A 17,888-nucleotide genomic window follows, 5' to 3' on the forward strand; every position below is an offset into this window, starting at 1 on the left:
AGCTGGTTTTTTGAGAAGATCAACAAAATTGATAGACCGCTAGCAAGACTAATAAAGAAGAAAAGAGAGAAGAATCAAATAGATGCAATAAAAAATGATAAAGGGGATATCACCACCGATCCCACAGAAATACAAACTACCATCAGAGAATACCACAAACACCTCTATGCAAATAAACTAGAAAATCTAGAAGAAATGGATAAATTCCTTGACACATACACCCTCCCAAGACTAAACCAGGAAGAAGTTGAATCTCTGAATAGACCAATAACAGGCTCTGAAATTGTGGCAATAATCAATAGCTTACCAACCAAAAAAAGTCCAGGACCAGATGGATTCACAGCCGAATTCTACCAGAGGTACAAGGAGGAGCTGGTACCATTCCTTCTGAAATTATTCCAATCAATAGAAAAAGAGGGAATCCTCCCTAACTCATTTTATGAGGCCAGCATCATCCTGATACCAAAGCCTGGCAGAGACATAAACAAAAAAGAGAATTTTAGACGAATATCCTTGATGAACATTGATGCAAAAATCCTCAATAAAATACTGGCAAACCGAATCCAGCAGCACATCAAAAAGCTTATCCACCATGATCAAGTGGGCTTCATCCCTGGGATGCAAGGCTGGTTCAACATAAGCAAATCAATAAATGTAATCCAGCATATAAACAGAACCAAAGACAAAAACCACATGATTATCTCAATAGATGCAGAAAAGGCCTTTGACAAAATTCAACAACTCTTCATGCTAAAAACTCTCAATAAATTAGGTATTGATGGGACGTATCTCAAAATAATAAGAGCTATCTATGACAAACCCACAGCCAATGTCATACTGAATGGGCAAAAACTGGAAACATTCCCTTTGAAAATGGGCACAAGACAGAGATGCCCTCTCTCACCACTCCTATTCAACATAGTGTTGGAAGTTCTGGCCAGGACAATTAGGCACGAGAAGGAAATAAAGGGTATTCAATTAGGAAAAGAGGAAGTCAAATTGTCCCTGTTTGCAGACGACATGATTGTATATCTAGAAAACCCCATTTTCTCAGCCCAAAATCTCCTTAAGCTGATAAGCAACTTCAGCAAAGTCTCAGGATACAAAATCAATGTACAAAAATCACAAGCATTCTTATACACCAATAAGAATGCTTATACAGACAAACAAAGAGCCAAATCATGAGTGAACTCCCATTCACAATTTCTTCAAAGAGAATAAAATACCTAGGAATCCAACTTACAAGGGATGTGAAGGACCTCTTCAAGAAGAACTACAAACCACTGCTCAATGAAATAAAAGAGGATACAAAGAAATGGAAGAACATTCCATGCTCATGGGTAGGAAGAATCAATATCGTGAAAATGGCCATACTGCCCAAGGTAATTTATAGATTCAATGCCATCCCATCAAGCTACCAATGACTTTCTTCACAGAATTGGAAAAAAATACTTTAAAGTTCATATGGAACCAAAAAAGAGCCTGCATCACCAAGTCAGTCCTAAGCCAAAAGAATAAAGCTGGAGACATCACGCTACCTGACTTCAAACTATACCACAAGGCTACAGTAACCAAAACAGCATGGTACTGGTACCAAAACAGAGATATTGAACAATGGAACAGAACAGAGCCCTTAGAAATAATGCCGCATATCTACAACCATCTAATCTTTGACAAACCTGAGAAAAACAAGCAATGGGGAAAGGATTCCCTATTTAATAAATGGTGCTGGGAAAACTGGCTAGCCATATGTAGAAAGCTGAAACTGGATCCCTTCCTTACACCTTATACAAAAATTAATTCAAGATGGATTAAAGACTTACATGTTAGACCTAAAACCATAAAAACCATAGAAGAAATCCTAGGCAATACCATTCAGGACATAGGCATGGGCAAGGACTTCATGTCTAAAACACCAAAAGCAATGGCAACAAAAGACAAAATTGACAAATGGGATCTAATTAAACTCAAGAGCTTCTGCACAGCAAAAGAAACTACCATCAGAGTGAATAGGCAACCTACAAAATGGGAGAAAATTTTTGCAACCTCCTCGTCTGACAAAGGGCTAATATCCAGAATCTACAATGAACTCCAACAAATTTACAAGAAAAAAAACAAACAACCCCATCAAAAAGTGGGTGAAGGATATGAACAGACACTTCTCAAAAGAAGACATTTATGCAGCCAAAAAACACATGAAAAAATGCTCATCATCACTGGCCATCAGAGAAATGCAAATCAAAACCACAATGAGATACCATCTCACACCAGTTAGAATGGCGATCATTAAAAAGTCAGGAAACAACAGGCGCTGGAGAGGATGTGGAGAAATAGGAACACTTTTACACTGTTGCTGGGGAACTAGAAATACCATTTCACCCAGCCATCCCATTACTGGGTATATATCCAAAGGATTATAAATCATGCTGCTATGAAGACACATGCACACGTATGTTTATTGCAGCACTATTCACAATAGCAAAGACTTGGAGCCAACCCAAATGTCCAACAATGATAGACTGGATTAAGAAAATGTGGCACGTATACACCATGGAATACTATGCAGCCATAAAAAATGATGAGTTCATGTCCTTTGCAGGGACATGGATGAAACTGGAAACCATCATTCTCAGCAAACTATCGCAAGGACAAAAAACCAAACACTGCATGTTCTCACTCATAGGTGGGAACTGAACAATGAGAACACATGGACACAGGAAGGGGAACATCACACTCTAGGTACTGTTGTGGGGTGGGGGTAGTGGGGAGGGATAGCATTAGGAGATATACGTAATGCTAAATGACGAGTTAATGGGTGCAGCACACCAACATGGTACATGTATACATATGTAACAAACCTGCACATTGTGCACATGTACCCTAAAACTTAAAGTATAATAAAATAAAATAAAATAAAAAAAGTGAATAAAGCACCAGGGCCCAATTCTGGAGAGACAAAGATAGGTGACCTTTCAGGCAGAGAATTCAAAACAACCACTTTGAGGAAACTCAAAGAAATTCAGGATAACACCAAGAAGGAATTCAGAATTCTATCAGATAAATTTAACAAAGAGATTGAAAAAATTTAAAAGAATCAAGCAGCAATTCTAGAGTTGAAAAATACAATTGACATACTTAAGAATGCATCAGAGTCTTTCAATACCAGAATTAATCATGGAGAAGAAAGAATTAGTGAGCTTGAAGCAGGTTTTTTTGAAAATACACAGAGGAGGAAAAAGAAAAAAGAATTGAAAATCACAGAGCTCACCTGCAAGATCTACAAAATAGCCTCAAAAGGGCAAATATACGTTACTAGCCTTAAAGAGGAGGTAGAGAAAGAGGTAGGGGTAGAAAGTTTATTCAAAGAGAATATTCCAAACCTAGAGAAAGATATCAATATCTAAGTACAAGAAAGTTATAGAACACCAAGCAGATTTCACCTAAAGAAGACTACCTCAAGGCCTTTAATAATCTAACTCCCAAAAGTCAAGGATAAAGAAAGGATTCTAAAAGCAGCAAGAGAAAAGAAACAAAGAGTATACAATAGAACTCCCATATGTCTGGCAATAGACATATAAGATTTTCAGTGGAAACCTTATATGTGCTGAAGGGGAAAAAAAAACTTTTACCCTAGAATAGTATACCCAGTGAAAATATCCTTCAAACATGAAGGAGAAATAAAGACTTTTCCAGACAAACAAAACTGAAAAACATCATCAACACCAGACCTATCCTACAAAAAATGATAAAGGGAATATTTCAATCAGAAAGAAAAGGACATTAATGAGCAATAAGAAATCATCTGAAGGTACAAAACTCGCGGGTAATAGTAGGTAAATAGAAAAACACAGAATATTATAACATCATAACTGGTATGGACTTACAAAAGACCCAGAATAGCCAAAGCTGTTCTAAACAGAAACAACAAAACTGGAGGAATCACATTACCCGACTTCAAATTATGCTATAGATTTATAGTAACCAAAACAGCATGGTACTCTCCTAAAAAATATCAGACATATAGACCAGTGGGGGAGAATAGAGAAATATTTCCATGCAGCTACAGTGAACTCATTGTTTACAAAGGTTCCAAGAATGTACATTGAGGAAAGGAAAGTCTCTTCAATTAATGGTGCTGGGAAAACTAGATATTCATATGCAGGAGAATGAAACTAGATCCCTATATCTCACCATATACAAAATCAAATCACCACGGATTAAAGACTTAAATCTAAGACCTCAAGCAATGAAACTACTAGAAGAAAATATTGGGGAAACTCTCCAAGACATTGTACTGGGCAAAGACTTCTTGAGTAATACCCCACGAGCACAGGCAACCAAAGCAAAAATGGACAAATGGAATCACATGAAGTTAAAAAAATTTCTGCACAGCAAAGGAAATAATCAACGAAGTGAAGATACAACCCACAGAATGGGGGAAAATATTTGCAAACTACTCACCTGACAAAGGATTAATAACCAGAATATATAAGGGACTCAAACAACTCTATAGGAAAAAAATCCAATAATCCCATTAAAAATGGGCAGATAATTTGAATAGATATTTTTCAAAAGAAGACATACAAATGGCAGATATATTAAAAGGTGCTTAACATAATTGATCATCAGGAAAATACAAATTAAAACTACAATGAGATATCATTCGACCCCAGTTAAAATGACTTTTATTCAACAGGCAAGCAAAACAAATGCTGGCAAGGATGTAGAGAAAAGGGGACTCTTGTACACTTTTTGTTGGTATGTGAATTAGCACAGCTACTGTGGAGAACAGTTTGGAGGTTCCTCAAAAAACTAAAAGTACAGCTATCATATGATCCAGCAACCCCACTCGTAAGCATATACACAAAAGAAAATAAATCAGCATATTGAAAAGATATCTGCACTCCCATGTTTATTGCAGCACTATTCACAATAGCCAAGACGTGGAAGCAGCCTAAGCATCTATCAACAGATGAATGGATACAGAAAATGTCATACATATACACAGTGGAGTACTATTCAGCCACAAAAAGAAGGAGACCCTGTCATTTGCAACATGGATGGAGCTGGAGATCATCATGCTAAGTGAAATAAACTAGGCACAAAAAGATGAACATTGCATTTTCTTGCCTATCTGTGCGAGCTAAAAATTAAAATAATTGAACTCACGGAAATAGAGAGTGAAAGAATGGTTACCAGAGGCTAGGAAGTGTAGTGGATGGATAGGGGGAGGTAGGGATCGTTAATGGGTACAAAAAATAGTTAGAATGTATAAGACCTAGTATTTGCTAGCACAACAGGGTGACTATAGTAAAAAATAATTTAATTGTACATTTTACAACAATTAAAATAATATAATCAGATTGTTTGAAACAGAAATGATGAATGCTTGAGGTGATGGATATCCCATTTATCCTGATGTGATTATTATACCTTGCATGCCTGTACCAAGATATCTCATGTGACCCATAAATATATCTACCTACTATGTATCAAAGACAGTTAAAAAAATTTTTAACTAAGAAATTAACTTCATTTTTATTTATAAATATATTAGCATAAATGGTTTATATTCTTCTTCTTATTATTAGATATATCTCTATGCCCATTTTTCATATCTCATATAATTTATTTGTTTCCTCTTTGTCATTATTATTTTCCTTTTTACTAATCTTTGACTTTTCAAAGAAACAACTCTTGGCTTTAAAGCTTATGCATTCTATTAGATCTTCATTTTCATAAATTTCTATGGTTGTCTTTAATTATTTCCTTCCTTTTATTTTCTTAATGTTAATTCGTTTGGGTTTCTCTTTTTTTAGTTTTCAAGAGAAATACTGAACTCATCAATTGGAGCCATTCTTCATTTCTAATTTAGGCATATATGGCTTTAAATTTCCCTTTAAGTACCGGTTTATCTTCACGTCAAAAATTTTCATGTGTAGAATATTCATTAATGTTCAGGTACAAAGATTTTCTAATTTCCCAAATGATTTGTTCTTTTATTTAAAACTACTTCTTTAAAGTTTATTGAGGTTTGCTTTACTGATTAGTTACATGGTTGTTTTTTCCTATTTCCTGTGTACTTAAGAATAATGAGTTCTTGAAATATTGGACGCAGTATTCTATATATGCCAGTTCACTAAACTTCTTAGTTTTTAAATACATACTGATTTGAAACTGTCTCTAAGTTTATCTAATTTTTTGTCTTATGATTTATCTTACATTGAAATAGAATATTTCATTCATTATGGTGGTGTTTAATATTTCCTAGTTGTAAGAGTTGCTATTTTAAAACATATTTTGAGGTCAGATGTCAAGTTATTGGATGCCTATGAGTTTAGAATTGTATATACTTTGGGCAAATTATCCACATCCACATTCAACATGTCTATTGTAAAGCTGTTTTTTGTCATTCTCATATTTTGTCTCATATTAGTCTAGTTATTTTATTTATTTATTTATTTATTTATTTATTTATTTATTTATTTATTGAGATGGAGTCTCACTCTGTCCCCCAGGCTTGAGTTCAGTGGCACAATCACAGCTCACTGCAACCTCTGCCTCCCAAGTTCAAGCGATTCTCCTGTCTCAGCCTCCTGAGTAGCTGGGGACTACAGGCACATGCCACCACACCTGGCTAAGTTTTGTAGTTTTTGGTGGAGACAGGGTTTCACCATGTTGCCCAGGCTGGTCTCCCGACCTCAAGTGATCCACCCGCCTTGGCATCCCAGACTGCTGGGATTACAGGCATGAACCACCGTGTTATTATTATTGTTTACATTTCAGACTCCTTCAGGGTCCATAAATATTTGCTTTTAGTACTCAGATGAGACGTTTTAGAAATCAGTATCAATTCAGTAATCTCTAACCAGTCAGAAAGTAGCTATAGTTGCCCAACTTCCCCTTGGCTGTCTCTGGAAGTTCCACACTTGATCTTAGCCATGAGGCCAAGAAGCGATGGAAGTTCCATAAACAATGTTTTAACTAATTTTTAATTAAAGTATTTGGTTCACTTATGTTCATTTATATATCTGTTTATATTTACTTCTACCACCTTAATTGCACTGCTTGTTTGATGCTTCTTTTTAACATTTTTGTGGTTTATTTTGGGTAGATTTTTTGGTTGCATTTTCTCCTGTACTGATTTGGAAGTTATAAACCCTATTTCTTCCTTTTGATTGTTTTTTGTTTTTTGTTTTTGTTTTTGTTTTTGTTTTGACAGAGTCTTGTTCTGTCACCATGCTGCAGTGCAATGGCACGAACTTGGCTCACTGCAACCTCTGCCTCTGGGGTTCAAGTGATTCTCCTGCCTCAGCCTCCCGAGTAGCTGGGACTACAGGCATGCACCACCATGCCCAGCTAATTTTTGTATTTTTAGTAAAGATGAGGTTTCACCATGTTGGCCAGGATAGTCTCGATCTTTTGACCTCATGATCTGCCCACCTCTGCCTCCCTAAGTGCTGGGATTACAGGCTTGAGCCACCACCCCCAGCCAATGGTTACTGTTAAATTTTAACATTGCACACTAAACTTAATGATATTTAAAAAAACAGTGGCTGGGCACAGTGGCTCACACCTGTAATCCCAGCACTTCGGGAGGCCAAGGCAGGTTGATCCCGAGGTCAGGAGTTCAAGACCAGCCTGGCCAGCATGGAGAAACCCCATCTCCACTAGGAATACAAAAATTAGCCAGGCATGGTGGCAGGCGCCTATAATCCCAGCTAGTGGGGAGGCTGAGACAGGATCACCGCTTGAACCCAGGAAGCAGAGGTTGCAGTGAGCTGAGATTCCGCCACTGCACTCCAGCCTGGGTGACAGAGCAAGACTCTGTCTTTAAAAAAAAAAAAAAAAAAATCTCTGATCTTCTGAGCAAGTCATAGAATGTAGAATGTTTAACTCTGATCATCACTCTATATCTACTCCTCTTCTATTGTTAAACTATTTTTCCTTAGCTCGTATTTATTGCTTTTCATTTTAAAGTCATTGTTTTCTTATTTACCCACATGTTTACTAATTTATTTGCTCACTCTTCATTCTGGATTTCACACTTTACTTCTAGAATCATTTTCCTTATTTCATTCTAAAAGTTGATTCTCTGAAAAACTAATAAACTAATAAGGTTAATTTTTTTAAAAAAGGAAAAAGAAAGTCACAAATTACCAATAACAAGAATAATAAAGAGGACATATCTATAGATGCTCCCAATATAGATGATGTTATGAACAACTTTATTCTAAAAGTTTTGAAAATTTACATGAAATAGACAACTTCTATTCAATGAAGCCACAAAACAGCAAAGATCAAGATAGTAACTTGTATGTAGCCAGAAAGAAGAGAGAAAACTCAAAAGAAAAGATTATTATATTGACACTGCCTAAACTAAACTAGAATTATATTTTCTTACTAAATTATCATTTAAGGGGAGATAAAAAAACAAAGATATTTCCAGACAAGCAAAAAAACTAAGAGAGTTCATCACAAATATACTCTGCCTAAAGGAAATTGAAAGGAGATTTACATCAGAAAAATGAAAGGTACAAATTACCAATAACATAAAAAAGGACAGATGTTTCCAATATTACAAAGATAATAAAAAGATTTTATAAACAGTATTATACTAAAATTTTTGAAAATTTACATGAAATAGACAAATCCTAAACCAACACAATTCACAAAACCCAACAGAAAAGGAGAAAGAAAATCTAAATAGTTCTACATCTATTAAGTATACTGAATCTGTAATGAAAATACTTCTCACAAAGTAATTTCCAAGTACAGACAGCTTCATCAGTGATTTTTTTCCAAAGACTGGGGGCGAAAAATAGCACTAATTTTATATAAACTCTCTCAGGGAATTGAAAAAGTGGAAACACTTTTTAGCTCATTATATCAGGCCAGTATAATCTTGATGCCAATGTTTGACGATGAATGAAAAAGCTTTCCATACACTGAAAAATAACAAGATCCTCTCCAGGACATAGATAGAAAAATTCTCTCAAAACTTAACAAATAAAATCAAGAGCTATACATATTTTATTAATTTGTATGAATACTTTTTAAATGATTTAGTTGTTTACAACAATGTTCCAGTTTTTGGCTTTTGAATATTTCATCATTTTTATAATACCTTTCCCAATCTGAGATTTTCTTTTCATGTCTAGCATGTTTTCTTTTATTGCTTTTTCTTTTTAATCTTTTCAGTTACTTATTTTTTGCAAAAGGAGTTATATAGGCCTTATATTAATTTCCTAGGGCCATAACAAAGTACTACAACTGGTCTGAAGGACTTAAAACAGCATAAATGTATTCTCTCACAGTTCTGAAGGTGAGAAGTTCTAAATCTAGTTAGCAGCAGGGCCATGCTGTCTCTGAGACCCTAGGACAAATCCTTCTTGCCTCTTCCTGGCTTCTCGTGGTGGCCAGCAATCCTTGGTGTTCTTTTGCTTATAAATGCATCACTCCAATCTCTGCCTCTATCATCACATAGCCAACTTCAATCTCTGTCTGTGTCTTCTCATAAGGACACCAGTCATATTGTATTATGGGCCCACTGAGTAAAGTGTGACCTTATCTTTACTAATTACATCTGCGATGACACTATTCCCAAATAAGGCCATATTCTGAGGTAGTGTGAGTTAAAACTTCAACATATCTTTTTGGGTGACAGAATTTAACCCGTAACAGGCATAAAGCTGTATCTTTTATACATGACTACTCTATCTTGATATCATGTGAATTACCCACCTTTCCTTCACTAATAAGTAATGCCATCTTTCTCATATGCTAAATGATTAGATATATGGGAAGAATTTCTTGTCTGTCTATTCTATCTCTCTAATCTGTCAAGTCAAGCATCAGTACTAGACAATTTTGATTATTGTCATTTTATAATTTGTCTTTGTTTTCTTCAGTCACTATATTGAGGTATAGTTTACGTACAATGAAATGCGCTGATTTTAACTGTGCATTTCATTAATTATGACAAATTTATACAGCCATATAACAACCACAATAAAGATATAGAAAATTTCTATGACCCCCAAATTTCAATCATATCATATCCTAATCAATCTTCTCCTTTCTTGCCTTTCCCCAAGCAACCACAAGTCTACTTTTTATCGCTATAGAGGTTTTTCTAGAGTTTCATATAAATGAAATCATACAGTATGTATCTTTTTTGTTTTGATTATTTGGGCAACATAATATTTTTGAAATTTATTCATATTCTTATATGCATCAGTCGTTCATTTCTTTTCTTTGTTGTATAGTAGTTCATAGCATAAATACATTATAATTTGTTTATACATTCACCTGTCAATAAGCTTTGAATTGTTTCCAGTTTAGGGTTATTATGAATAAAGCTGCTGTGAATATCTGGTTTTATACTATGAGTGGAATTGTCTCTTTTTAATAAAAAGTACATCTGTAACTTTGCTGGCGCTACTAAACTGTTTTCCAAAGTGGCATTACCATGAGCAATGTATGGAAGGTTTAGTTGCTACACATCCTCACGGCCCTTGGTATTGTCAGTCTTTTAAAATAGCCATCGTAGTGTACATGAAGTTGTTTCTCATTGTAGTTTTAACTTACATTTCCATGATGACTAATAATATTGAGTATTTTTTCATTGAATATTTATTTTAAGCTAATTAATATTTTATTTTTAATTGTTTCATATAATTTTTTACTTCTTAATAGTTTCACATTTTTATATTTCATAATTGTACTTAGGGAGACTATTCTCTTTTGTAGTTCAGTTTTTTTTTACCCAATCAACTTATTTGATTCTTTTATAATTCATTAGTGTTTTCCAGTTGATTTTCTTGGATTTTTCATAGATATAATCATAATGTGCAAATAATAAAAGTTTGCCTCCATTCCAATTTTTAAAGACATCTCACTTTTTAAATTGTCTAATAGAATAAGCTAGACATAATAAACAAAGCTGAGTTTCTAAAACTTTCTTTTTGGAATCATTATTGGAATGGGAAGAGTTCTGTAGTTCCTTCATTACGTCTAATGCTGATTTTTAAAATACATATTGTTTATAATGTTAAGAAAATTACCTACTTTATTGTGATTTTTGATCAAGGTGTTTTTATCAAATCTCTTTCACCATATATAGAAATTACAATATGATTTTCACCTCAGACATGTTAGTGTGGAGAATTACACTGTAATAATTCCTAATATTGAAATATGTATTTTGTACATATGTTGCAAGTTTTATTTTCATATTTGCTATATTTGAATTAATATTTGTAAGTGAAATTGGTCTCTAATTTTTTTGCTGTAATTGTCAGGTTTTGTAAACAATGTTTTGAACATTTCATAAAAGAATTGAAAGCATTATTTTTCTATGCTCTGGAATAGCATTGAAAATACCTGTTTTTAAATTTTGGGTGAAACTCACCCACAAAATTACTAGGCCTAACACATTTTTTATTAAGGGTGAGTAGGCTTCAACAATGGTCTCCATTTTTCCCAGGGCAATAGGTTAATTTCACTTATCTCTTTTCTAAGCACCAGTTTATATTTTCCTAAGATTTTCATTTCATCAAAATTTTCAAATTTACTTTTACAGAGTTAAACACACTTCAGATTCATATTATTTGTTTTTATAGTTATTTACCATTTATATTTTTGTGAATTTGTACTTTCTTCTTTATTATTTCATCGTTTTTTGTTCTCATAGAATTGCTCTTGTGTATGCATTAGTTCTATAACTTTTTGTTGTCTAGTTCATTAATGCCTGCTTTAATATTTTTTAGTTTATTTTCTTGTCTAAAGTTGATTTCATTCACTTTCTTTCTGACTTCTTGTGTTGTATGCTGAACTTATTTTATTATTTCTTGCTTAAATATATGTATTTAAATACATGAATTTTCCTTTTCACAGTGTTTTATCAGCATTCCATAGATTATAATATCAAGTATTTTATTATTGTGATTTTCTGAATAATCTCCAATTTTGGCTTTGATTTTTGCTTTGAAATAGTTAATTTCCAGCTAGTAAGTTTATTTTTCTTTCTGATTTTTTTGTTAGCTACCAATTTTCTTGCACTAAATAATGTGTACAATTTCTACTTTTAGAATATATTGGTATTTTGCAGAATAGTATGTGGTAGAGTTTTAAGAATGCTTCATGAAAAGGGAACATATTCTGTTTTCATTATATATATAATTATACATGTATATATAAACACACACACATATACACACATATATGTCCATATAACATATATACATACACACATATGTCCATATAACATATATACATACCCAAGTATAAAACTTACATATATAATCTATCTTATTAACAATGCTGAATTTTTCATAGTCTTGCTTATTTTTATTCACTCAATCTTTCATGGAATAAGAGAGATTAATATCTCCTACTATTAGTTGCTTCTAAGTATTTCTCCCCACATTTCATATATGAGCAGTCTTGAAAAAGTTTATGAAAATGCATACTATGAAAAAACTATGCATGGATTTCAAAACATTTTTGGCACAAAAAAAACTAGTACTAACTTCTTATAACATGTCTGAACAGGATCTAAGAAGGGTAAGACATCAATTTGAAAAGAGCCCTTATCAGAGCAACATGAATTCTGCTAAAATTGAAGCAAGAAAAAACAGCAAATTTATGGTGAAGCTTGGGTGGAAGAAAGGTGAAATCACTGAATCTTTACAAAAAGTTTATGGGGAGAATGCCCCATGGAAATCAGCAGTTTAAAATGGATAACTTGTTTTAAGAAGGGATGAGATGATGTTGCAGGTGAAGCCCACAGTGGCAGACCAGCTACATCAATTTGCAAGGAAAAAATTAATACTGCTTGTGCAATAATTGAAGAGGACCAACGATTAACAGCAGAAACAATAGTCAACACCACATCTCAATTGATTCAGCTTACACAATTTTGACTGAAAAATTAAAGCTGAGCAAACTTTCCATTTGATGGGTGCCAAAACTATTGCTCCCAGATTGGCTGCAGACAAGAAAAGAGCTTTCAATGGAAATTTTAAACAAGCAGGATCAAGATCCTGAAGCATTTTCCTGAAGAGTTGCAACAGGAGATGAAGTGTGGCTTTTCCAGTATGATCCTGAAGTCAAAGCACAATCAAAGCAATGGCTACTAAGAGGTGAAAGTGGTCCAGACAAAGCAAAAGTCTACTGGTCGAGAGCAAAGTTCATGGCAACAGATTTTTGGGATGCTCAAGGCATTTTGCTTGTTAACTCTCTAGAGGGCCAAAGAACAACGACATCTGCTCATTATGAAAGTATTTTGAGAAAGGTAGTCAAGCTTTAGCAGAAAAATGTCCAGGAAAGCTTCACCAGAGAGTTCTTCTCCAGCAGGACAGTGCTCCTATTCCCCTCATAAAAAAGGTCAATTTTGTAACGGTTTCAATGGGAAATCATTAGGCATCACTTTACAGTCCTGATTTGGCTCCTTTTGACTTCTTTTTGTTTCCTAATCTTAAAAAGTCTGTATAGGCCACCCATTTTCCTTCTGTTAATAATGTAAAATAGACCACATTAATATGGTTAAATTCCCAGGACCCTCAGTTCTTTAGGGATGGACTAAGAGCTGGTATCACTTACAAAGTATCTTGACCTTGATGGAGTTCATGTTGATAAATAAGATATATGATTTTAATTTTTATTTTTTATTTCAGTTTTTCCATGAATATTTTGAAGTTCCCTCCTATTTTTGCTTTACAGAATTTGATGGTGTGATAATTTGAGTCTGGTATCTGTGGTTGTTACAGCTTGTGTGATTATACTGCACTTTTATCATAAAAAATACCATGCTTTTTCTTGTTCAATAATTTTTGTCTTGATGTTAACATTATCTGATATTATGAATTTGCTATTCTCTGCTTAAACCAAAAATTCTAATTGATCCAAATGCCTTTGCATATGCTTTTACTTTCAACTGTTCTAAGTTCCTTTTTTTAATTTTTAATTTTTATTTTAAGCTCTGAGGTACATGTGCAGGTTTGTTACATAGGCTAACAAGTGTGCCATGGTGGTTTACTGCACCTATCAACCCATCACCTAGGTATTAAGCCCAGCATGCATTAGCTATTTTTCTTAATGCTCTCCCTCCCCCTACTACACCCCGCCTCCAACAGGCCCCAGTGTGTATTGTTTCCCTCCCCATGTCCATGTGTTCTCATTGTTCAGTTCTCACTTATAGTGAGAACATGTGGTGTTTGGTTTTCTGTGCCTGAGTTGGCTGAGGATAATGGCTTCCAGTTCCATCCATGTCCCCACAAAGGACATGATCTCATTCCTTTTTATGGCTGCATAGTATTCCATGATGTATATGTACCACATTTTCTCTATTCAGTCTCTCATTGATGGGCATTTGGGTTGATTCCATGTCTTTGCTATTGTGAATAGTGCTGCAATAAAGTTTATTTTTTGATAACATTTTTATGCAGCATAATTTTTGGGTTTACTTTTCCACCATAGGTCTTTTTTAAAAAGCCCATTTTTATTTACTTACATAATATGTTTGTCTCAGATTTGCCATCATATTTTCTATCTTTTCTATTTTTTGTTGCCCCTTTTGATGGTTCATCTATAATTTAGTAAACTACATACCTATGTTTGCTTTATGTAGGTGTGATAGTTCTGAAACTTCAGAAATTTCCTCTGTATTTCATTTTTAATGCACCTAGCACCACTCTTTTAACAGCAGTTTTTTCTCTGATGTATTCAAGAGTTAATTGACTTTGGCGGGGCAGGGAGACTGACCTACAGATGACAATCCTTAAAACTTTTAGCCTTGGTCTCATCCTAGATTCCACTCACCTGCTCATTTATGTCTCTTCAGGGAAGCAATGGCCCTGTCTATTAGAGAGAAAGGAACTCTAGAGGGTGGAAAAGAATAGGAAACACCTGAATGTCATAAAAGGTGGGTGGGCTTTTAACTTAGATCTATACATCAATTAGAATATTAATTTTCTATAGCTTTTTATTCTTAAAATTTAATTTTGTTATTTTACTACTTTCAATAGATAAGTTAATTAAAGGATACATTAATTAAAAAGATGTTAACTATATCTATTAATCTGGAGGGAATATAATTCTGTATTTTTAATTAAGAAAAGCAAGTTGCAAAATCTTGTTTGTAGTATGAGCTTTTCATTTGCCAAAAAATTATTAAACATTTCCCCACCTATTTTATATATTTGCATTGGTTTCGCAATGGAGGGGTGGAAAATATAAAGGAGGTTTTAGGAGATTACTTTAAATATAAATATCTTTTCATTATTTACGGTGAGCATATGCTAGTTTTGAAATTTTAAAAAGAAATTTAATTAAGAAATTTAAAAACTGGATAACTTTAAAGTAAATCACATAGGAAGTTCAGTTAGAGAAATATAAATGAAAAAATTGGCAACAAAATGTCAAAAGATGTTTAACTTTGCTCATAATTTAAACATTTAAATGTAGTTGAAATGAAAATTTACCTTCAAATCTCACATTGGCCACTATTTGGTGGTCTGCTCTACGACCACTCCTCCTTCTTGTTTGCTGGATTCCCCACTCAAGAAGCAGAAGAGGTGATCTCACTCCCAAACTAACATGGGCGGCTCAAAGTCTAAGTCAAACATATAATTATTATGCCCTTTTCATATCAAGTCTTTTATTATTTTGAGTGTGGTCATGTGACCTCATTCTGGCCAATGGGATCCAAAAGAAAGTGTACTAGGTGACTCTAGAAAATGTTTTTTCTTCAATTAAAAAAAAAGTCCCATGAGAAAAACTAGCCTCTTCTTTTTTTATAGAACATTATTTTCTTTGTATGTGACCACTACAATAGTTGTAGCTGTCCTTTGGCAATGAGCACAGCCATTGTCAGTGTGCTGAAGACAACAGAACATAAAAATGGAAAGCTCCTAGGTTCTTGGTAACAAGGTTCAGCTGCTGAATCAACCAACTCTATAACTAACACACCTGTGGACTTTTCATTTCCATAACTAATTTTTAGTTGGACATTCTATTACTTACAGTGAAAAGCATGCTGGTTAATATAATAACCCAAGTTGAAGAGGGTGTGGAAAGCCAGCATGCAGGGGTAGAGGGTAGAATTATGATTTAAAACATCTTTGGGGGATAGTTTGGCAAATCAACTACAACTGCACTTAAAACTTTTTTTTAATGACAGGGCAATTCCGCTTCTGGGAATTTAACCTACTGCTATGCTTACATTTGTGCACAAAGATATATGCACAGAGTGTTCATTGAAATTGTGGGTGAAATAGCAAAAGAATAAACACAGCCTAATAATCATCAATAGGGGAAAGGTTAAATAGATGATTTTTATATGGAATACTATGCAGCCCTTAGGAAAATTGATGGATGGACAAAAAATCTACACATTATATTGTTTTAAAAAGATATATAGAGTGCATTTAAAGTGTTATAAAGTATATAGCATGCTATTTTTGGATTATGATTGTATATGCAAAGACTTTCTGGAAGGATGAAGAAGAAACTATTAACCATGGTTGTCTTAGGGAGGGGAGCTGGACGTCTAAGACAGAAATGGGAGGGGTATTTCTTTTCACTGTTTATTCTGTATCTTTAAAATGTGTGCCAATAGTATGCATAATCTATTATGCTTAATTAATTTTGTTTTAATTAATTAATAGATAAAAGATTATTGGAGGGCATATCCTTTCTTGGGAAGATGCCTTGATATAAAAAGGACTCCACAAAATAGAATGACGTCAGGACCCAGTGCAGTGCTGTCGAGTTGAACCCTGAGGGTGAATGTAAGCAGAGCCTTGGAGTTAAGTAGCTCAGGCCTGCAGCCTCCTTCTGCAGGCGGGTAGAGTTCTCCTGCTGCTGCATTGGTGCTGGGGATGCAATTACAGGAAGAAAAGTTGGTTGGGGAATGAGACTCCTGCTTGCTAGCCTGGCAGGTCCAGTGCTCAAAAGCTGTGGCAAAGCAGCAAACTCAGAGTACTGGATAAACTGTCACTATGTCTCACACTTTCCTGCTTTATACAGGCCACTTGGAAACTGGCAGCTACGAGATGCAGAGCTCTGGAATGGTCTTTGGAGTCAGCAGAACTGTGTTCCCATCCTGGCAATGCCACTTACACCCAGGGTAACCATAGGCTTTTATTTATTATAAATGTATTTTGTTAGCTAATTAAACTTATTTATTAATTTTCCTAAAAGAATTATCTTTAACATTTTTCCAGTAGTAACAATTGTGCATGTTGGATCTACATAAATCTAAATAAAACAGAAATGTATAAAGTGAAAAGCAAAACTCCTTTCTGTCTCTTAATATTTCCCCTTTGCTTCCTACTACTCTGATAATTGCTGCTTATGACTTGACCTTATTTCCTTCCCAATTTTAATGAATGAATAAATAAACCTAATTGTTTAACATGAATGGGATTCTACTATACATTTTATTTTCTCCCTATATGCAATATAGACCAAGAGTCAGCACAATTTTTTTGTGAAAAGTAAGATGGTAAATATTTAGGCTTTATGAACCTTATCCTTTGTCTCAGATACTGAACTCTGCTGTTGTATCAGAAACTCAGCTATAGATGATATGTAAATGAATGGGCATAGCTGTGTTTCAATAAAACTTTATTTAGAAAACAAGCAAGTGGCAGGCTGCATCCTTCAAGACGTAGTTCACCAACCCCTAATATATAACAATTAAGTCTACCTCATCTTTTTTACTGGCACTCCATGGAATGGGTGAACAAATTCACTTTCATAGTCACCCATATATAGATATTAAAAGTCATTTCCCTTAGAAGCTCTCTTAAATAAGCACCAGTTATCCACTAGCTGGATTAGCTGATGTCTGTCTCCTTTCTCCTGTGAACAAGTTAACGGCT

The sequence above is a fragment of the Pan troglodytes genome, chromosome 8 (genome assembly GCF_028858775.2).
Source record: "Pan troglodytes isolate AG18354 chromosome 8, NHGRI_mPanTro3-v2.0_pri, whole genome shotgun sequence".
Classification (NCBI taxonomy): domain Eukaryota; kingdom Metazoa; phylum Chordata; class Mammalia; order Primates; family Hominidae; genus Pan; species Pan troglodytes.